The 8,176-nt window shown below is 46.5% G+C and overlaps 1 long non-coding RNA gene across 1 annotated transcript; it reads right to left on the reverse strand.

Annotated features, from left to right (window-relative positions):
* Positions 1 to 256: 256 nt before the first annotated feature.
* On the reverse strand, positions 257 to 7,976 carry LOC146006919 (uncharacterized). Its single transcript, XR_014444125.1, has 3 exons — positions 7,877 to 7,976; positions 3,756 to 3,866; positions 257 to 317 (listed from the first exon to the last, which is right to left on the reverse strand). It is a non-coding gene; the product is annotated as an uncharacterized LOC146006919 (long non-coding RNA).
* Positions 7,977 to 8,176: the final 200 nt, after the last annotated feature.

The following is an 8,176-nucleotide window of genomic DNA, read 5'->3' on the forward strand; positions in this document are numbered from 1 at the left end:
GATCGAGTAGCCTATCAAATAGCAAGAGAAGAGAAGGAGATACCCATGTGATGATCACACACACACTGCCATATACTGGTTGGGTAATTGTCTCCTAACAAAAATTAACCCTAGGATGTCTGTGTCTGCGTGTAAGTGTGGGGCAGAGACTGATGTGACTGTTGAACTATTCTCTGTACAGCGCTGCGGAATATGTGTGCGCTATATAAGAAACTGGTAATAAATATTAATAGGATCCTTATTCTTAACATAGTACTCACCAAGCAGATGTTGGGTGTATGATGAGCTGCAATCGTCAGTGCTCCTGCTATTATGTACTGCAAACATAAAATACATATTAATATAACACATACACATGCTGTAACACACATACACATACTGGGCGAAATGTAATAGGGTGCTACAAGGCTCTCTCCTCCTCCACCGCTCCTTACCTCTCTTCACTGATCTCTATCCACACTCCATCCCGTCCTCTTCGCTCCATCGCTGACCGCCGACTGACCTCTCACCTAATCACCTCCTCCCACTCCCGTGTCCAAGATTTCTCTCGCGCTGCCCCCCTGCACTGGAACAACCTCCCGCCACCCATCAGGCTATCTGATTCCCTTACCTCCTTCAAGCGCTCCCTCAAAACCCACTTTTTTCGACTAGCCTATCCCTCCTCCTAACCTCTTTTGATCCTCCTATCCTGCCTCCGTTCCCATCCGTTCCTACTTATCCTATTGTATTTCGTTCGTCCACCCACCTATTTTTAGTATGTTAACTCTTATGAGCAGGGCCCTCCTTCCTCACGTACTCACCCTACCTCTTTACCTCACCTGTGCTCCTGTCCTGTTCTTCCCTTCCTCTACTTCATCTTCGGTCTCCTTGACTATTTTGACACCTACTTCTGAACTGATGCTGATTTTAGTTCTACCAGCTATACCCCTATTTATACTGTATCTTTCAACACACCCTGTACGTTACCTTGTAATTTTTTTTTGTTTTTTTTTGTTTGCTATGTACGGCGCTGCGGACACTTTGTGGCGCCTTATAAATAAACGTACTACTACTACTACTACTAGGGTGCGATTTTTAGACATGTGCACATTTTTGGGACTTAAACAGGCGAATTTACACATTTCCCCCCCAAAAAATCACAAATGTAATAACGTGCGCATTGCGATAAACACTGCACTAAAAATTGCTCTAAAACGTTTTCTAAATACTTGCAGATTCAAAATCGCATTCATAATAGCAAATGTAATAGGGTGCAAATGATGACCAAAAATCGCAAAACAGTCCAGCCTGGCGAGTTCATTGAGATCACTGAGGTCTGTGATGGTTCTGTCAAAAAAAAAAAAAGGGTACTTGTTTCCTAGAACGGCGCCCACGATTTTGATCTTAGGCATCGCAAGGAAAAAAATTGCGTCGGTCGCATCGCATGCGATGCGACCGACGCGATTACCGCGATTTTACATAGGGAACAATGTTAAATGGCCCAATTGACCAGATTTCACATAGGGAACAATGTTAAATGGCCCACAGACCCCAAATACCCACCCTGAAGTGTGAACTACGTGTGTGTACACGTATTTTATTTACTGCGGATAATATATTTGCCTATTTCTACCTTTACAGAGGTGGAGAAGAGGAGACGTACATTTCTAACCAGGGATGTACTATTTCCTATTAAATTGAGCGCTGGTTGAAAAGACACACCGTTTGTGTATTTCCACACGACATCTTTTTAGCCGTATTACGCGGTGTGGGGACATCACTCTAGCGTTTTCTCTGCTAGCTGCCTATAGCACATTTTTTGCAACTGTTTTCATCTTTCCACTTTGTGTTGACTTTGGGCCAGATTCTCTAAGCTTCAAAAGCGATAAAATGGAGAGTGATAAACAGCCAGCCAATCAGCTCCTGCCTGACATTTTTCAAACACAAGAAAGGAGAAAAAGTACTCTCTCTTTGTGGGGGCACGCTTATTGTTAAGTTTAAAACTTAGCTTTTAATATTATTAAATAAGAAAAAAAGGAATTATCACAGAACTACATAACAGACAACACAACAAAGAACATATACGTACAGATTTGTACTGTTTAACCTTTCTAAATGTGTGACTTTTATTACATATAATGTCACTCAAAAGTTTAACAACACGCGAAAATATACAGAAAAAAGCACTATATCGTACAGTGTGTACAAGATACAGTATTATGGTAAGGTTCTCAGTCACTACTGCAATCGGCTGAGGTGTGACCAGTGTAATCACTTGAAACCTTCACTCAAAAAAAGTCTGAGAAAGATGATACAATGTATTGACAAGGTCTATGGTATGACCTTTAATCAGCACATGTATCAAAACACTTTGAATCTACTGTATCAAAAGAGAGGTTATGTCAATAAACAACAAATTTAACACACTTAACTATTGGAATCTGTTCCTGGAGATTTTTAACAGAAAGATATACCACTATAAACATGCACTGAAAATTGCCAGTAATATATTTCTTATCGTTGGCAATTGGTCTACTTTATCGAGGAGACAGGGAGAATGATCTTACTGCCCACACTGCTATAAAAATAAAGTACACAGAAGTGCTTGCTGGCTGATTGTAATTCTTCACCCAATATAATAATGAATGTATGAGGGTAATATAAATCAGCCACGGTGACCCAATAAAGATGAGGAAAGAGGTGAAACCTCCACTATACCTTACTCACCGCTGCTTCTTGCCCGGCACCGTTTAAGACTAGGCAAGTGAGTGAGTGGTAGTGATATAATTGCCTAGGTGGAGTTTTTAAAGGATATCTCCTGTCCAGAGTCTTGACACACAGTCCCCTGATGAGCTGAGTTCAGTGCAGGGAGCAGTTTAGTCAGATAGTCTGAATGGGTGTATCCTAAAAATAGGAAGTTTAGAATAGATGTACTGAGCTCCCCTCAAAAAGAGCGCTGCTTTCCCCCACTTGCCAACGGCAAGGGATGTACTATTTCCTATTACATTGAGCGCTGGTGGAGAAGACACACCCGTTTGTGTATTTCCACACAACATCTTTTTAGCCGTATTACGCGGTGTGGGGACATCACTCTAGCGTTTTCTCTGCTAGCTGCCTATAGCGCATTTTTTGCAACTGTTTTCATTTTTCCACTTTGTGTTGACTTTGGGCCAGATTCTCTAAGCTTCAAAAGCGATAAAATGGAGAGTGATAAACAGCCAGCCAATCAGCTCCTGCCTGACATTTTTCAAACACAGTCTGTGACATGGCAGGTAGGAGCTGATTGGCTGGCTGTTTATCACTCTCCATTGTATCACTTTTGAAGCTTAGAGAATCTAGCCCCTTATGTCTAGTTCGAACAGTCACTAGGTTGACTACTAATGGTCAACAGTGATTAGGTCAGCATCTGGAAATGGTCGACATACCAGAGGTCGGCATTGACAGAGGGGGAGCTGATGTGTCTATCAGTGGCCTGTCTAGTGTCCTTCTCCAAATAATGAGCTCATTAGACACAGAAAAATATGAAAAATCCAAGTCAATCTTTTATGTGTCTACCATTCCTATTTCAACCTATTGTGCATGTTGACCTTTTGGGGTCGAACCTAGACACTGTCAACCTTTCATTGCCAATCTGCTGTACCACACTTGTTTGTGTTATCTTCAGCCACTTCTTAAGTATTGAATAAAATAATAAAAAAAACACAATTTTCAGCTACAGGAAGCAAAACACAAAGGAAATACAGAGATGTTACACATACATTGTCTGCAGTACTTACAAACACAGGCCCCCAAAACGGTATACCACTATAAGTGGTAGTAGTACCTAAGGTGAAAATCTGCGCAATACCCAGAGCAACCTGCAGGACAGCAGCAACAATCATCACAACCTGTGGGGAAAATGAGACAAGAGTCAGATTACAAAACCCTGCAACAGATGTATCACATATCGGTCTTCATTCTGATACAGACATATCCAGGGGCGTAACTATAGCACTGCAGCCCCCGCCACCGCGGGGGGCGCTGTGCATGTGGGGGCGCCGGGGGCTGCGGTGCTATAGTTACCCCCCCCAAATCCCCCGCAGACTTACGTATCTCGCTGGTCCCGGCGGCTCCGTTCATCTGATGAGGACCACCACAAAATGGCCACCCCCATATAGCACACTGTTGTCTGAAACTGTCTGCTGTATGGGGGCGGCCATTTTGTGGTGGTCCTCAGCAGAAGAACGGAGCCGCCGAGACCAGCGCAGCGCGATAGGTAAGACTGCGGGGGAGGGGGTTAGCATAGGCGGCGGGGGGACGGGGCGGCCGGGGGGGGGGTGCTTGACGGGGCGGCGGCGGGGGGTGGGTATGGGCGCCCCCCCTAACGGCGGGGGGGCGCCCAAAACGTATCTACGCCACTGGACATATCTGGTGACATTTAACCCCTTCAGTGGCAATCCCGAGAATTTTACGGGCTGTGCCTCAGTGTCCAGCTGGGCAAGCCCGGAAAATTCTTGGGATTGCCACTGTTTGGAGCCGTACAGCGCTGCTGAGTTCACTCTGATCTCAGGCAGCGTCACGCTGCTCGACTCCCTCCCCTCTGCGGCGTCGTCTCCTCCTCCCTCCTCCTCTCCCCTCCCCTCCGGGTTTTCTATAGAAGTCCCAGGCGCCGGCTTATGACAAGCCGGCTGCCGGGGACAGCGATGCGGCGTGGGGGGCGCAGGTCCGGGCAGCCGCTGATTGACAGTTCAGCGGCGCTGCCCGGACCCAGGTGGGTAGTGGTGTTTTTTTTTAAAGGGAGCGTTCCCCATAAAAAACTCGCCCAGTGGGGAACGCTCCAAAAAAAAACCTCACCACTGAAGAGGTTAATAGGACGCAATTTTTAGACTTTTGTGTTTTTTAGTCCAAAAAACTGCCAAATTTGTACGTCGTTTCTGAATTCGCCAACTTAATAGGATGCAATTTGCGATTAAAATTGCACTTTTTGCTGCAACAAAATTCTGACGTGTCGATTTTTTTTGTCATACTTCAATTCGCATCCAGATGTTTTCCCATTAAAAAGTATATAACTCGCAAATTTATTAGGGTGCAATTTTTGTAAAACGTTACCAAAAATTGGAAAACAAATAGACCAAGTTCAACATGTTGAATCTGCCAGAACCATGCGCAGACCAGTGCGATCTGAGCATGGTTCCGTCCCAAAAAATGTGTAAAAGTAAAAATTAGAAAGAAAAATGGCGTGGGGGTCCCCCCCCCCTCCTGAGTATACCCAGCCCAGGGCGCAAGGGCCGGTCCTGGTTTTAGAAATTCAGGGGTCAAAAATCAGAGGGGATCCCCAGGATTTCTAAAACCAGCACCAGGCTCAAGGGCCGGTCCTGGTTCCCAATATATGGGGGACAAAATGAGTAGGGTATGAAACGTTTCGGAAAAAAACGTGAAAAACTAATGTCGACCTTTTGACTGTCGACCTTCCCATTATTGACCCAATGCTTGTGTCGATCTTCCAACCCTGTCGACCTTAGCCATATCGACCTATTTCATGTGTTGACCCAAGACCTTTAGTGGTTGACCTAATGTATGTTGACCATCATAACGTCGACCTAGCAACTGTGTCCCCTCCACGTCATGGCCACCAGCCACCTCTGGTGATTGCCTTTATTCAGTGTTTAAGTTCCTTTGCTGAAACTAGGTCACACAAAGGAAGTCCTGATGGTCAGAGCGCAATGTTGGGAGCGCACACAAATGCACACACACGCACACACACAAACACACATACACACATATACACACACACACACACACACACATACACACATACACACACACACACACACACACACACACACACACACACACACACACACTATAGGAGGTTTCAAACGTCATTACACAAATGACTGCAGCAACTGCACTCCAGCATCCAAACAGCATCAACCCAGCACTCCGGCTTCCATCCATCATTACAGCATCCATCCAGCAACCATTCAGCACCTCAGCTTATATCCAGTATTCCAGCATCCATCCAGCACTCCAGCTTCCATCCAGCATCCACCCTGCTTCCAACCAGCATCAGCTCAGCTTCTATCCATCATCCACCCTGCTTCCATCCAGCATCCACCCTGCTTCCATCCAGCATCCACCCTGCTTCCATCCAGCATCCACTCAGCTTCCATCCAGCATCCACTCAGCTTCCATCCATTACTCCAGCTTCCATCCAGCACTCCAGCTTCCATCCATCATTACAGCATCCATCCAGCAACCATTCAGCACTTCAGCTTATATCCAGTATTCCAGCATCCACCCAGCACTCCAGCTTCCATCCAGCATCCACCCTGCTTCCAACCAGCATCAGCTCAGCTTCCATCCAGCATCCACCCTGCTTCCAACCAGCATCCACTCAGCTTCTATCCATCATCCACCCTGCTTCCATCCAGCATCCACCCTGCTTCCATCCAGCATCCACTCAGCTTCCATCCAGCATCCACTCAGCTTCCATCCATTACTCCAGCTTCCATCCAGCACTCCAGCTTCCATCCATCATTACAGCATCCATCCAGCAACCATTCAGCACTTCAGCTTATATCCAGTATTCCAGCATCCATCCAGCACTCCAGTTTCCATCCAGCTCTCCAGCATCCATCCAGCATTCCAACATTCATCCAGCACTACAGCATCCATCCAGCATCCATCCAGCATCCATCCAGCACTCCAGTTTCCATCCAGCATCCACCCAGCACTCCAGCTTCTATCCATCACTACAGCATCTACCCAGCACTCCAACTTACATCCAGCTCTCCAACATCCATCCAGCATTCATCTAGCACTCCAGCATCCATCCAGCACTTCAGCATCCATCCAGCACTCCAGCTTCCATCCATCATTACAGCATCCATCCAGCTCTCCAGCATCCATCCAGCAGTCCAGCATTCATCCAGCAGTCCAGCATTCATCCAGCAGTCCAGCATTCATCCAGCACTCCAGCATCCATTCAGCTCTCCAGCATCCATCCAGCATTCCAACATTCATCCAGCACTCCAGCATCCATCCAGCATCCATCCAGCACTCCATTTTCCATCTAGCATCCATCCAGCTTCCATCCATCATTACAGCATCCATCCAGCACTCCAGCCTCCATCCAGCACTCCAGCTTCCATCCATCATTACAGCATCCATCCAGCACTCCAGCTTCCATCCAGCTCTCCAGCATCCATCCAGTAGTCCAGCATTCATCCAGCACTTCTGCATCCATCCAGCACTCCAGCATCCGTCCAGCATCCTTACAGCACTCCAGCATCCATCCAGCAGTCCAGCATTCATCCAGTACTCCAGCATCCATCCAGCACTTCAGCATCCATCCAGCACTCCAGCTTCCATCCAGCAGTCCAGCATTCATCCAGCACACCAGCATCTATCCAGCACTCCAGCTTCCATCCAGCACTCCAGCATCCTTTCAGCACTCCAGCATCCATCCAGCACTTCAGCAATTATGCAGCACTCCAGCATTCAACCAGCCAGCACCCATCCAGCACTTTAGCATATATCCAACATTACACCATCCTACTATGGCTCCTACCTTACCGTAGGAAGGGGTCCGCCTCTGGCTGTATTGCCAGCCCCCACCCCCCCCCCCTGTATTTGCTATGGTACTGTACATACGCATACTCCTGGCTTCTATGTGCTGCATCGCCCATACGTAAAATCTGCCATTCGTTAGGTGCAAAGCAAAGAAATGAGTAAATTATAACCTGGAAATAACATGTTATTGACGGGAGGCAGATTACGTTTTTATTTTTGCTTAGCTCCCACCGCTGAATGCAACTCGCTATCCACATTCTGCTGTTTAATCTTTATATTCCATTATTACATACATTAGTGACTTTGAAATATACAGGGTTGGTTTTCATTGGCAGACACTTACCCCCAGAGCCATTGGCTTGGCTTTCAGAAAGGTTTGGTGAAAAGCAGGTGACATTTTTTGCGGCACAACAGTAACCAGCGTCCCCTGTTGTCCCGCTGGATTCCAGGCCTGTGTAGCAGGAGATGCAGTGAATGCCACAGGTGGGACGATCACATTCCCACCAGGTGTTGGCGTCTGACCACTGAAAGCCATGGTAGACACTGAGAAAGAAATCAAACAACAAATATAAGCCTGCAGAATAAATAATCAACCAATCAAAACAACACCAATGTGAGTAGGAGGGGCTTACATATGTTTGTA

This window comes from Crinia signifera, chromosome 6, assembly GCF_055691185.1.
Source record: "Crinia signifera chromosome 6, ASM5569118v1, whole genome shotgun sequence".
NCBI classification, from domain to species: domain Eukaryota; kingdom Metazoa; phylum Chordata; class Amphibia; order Anura; family Myobatrachidae; genus Crinia; species Crinia signifera.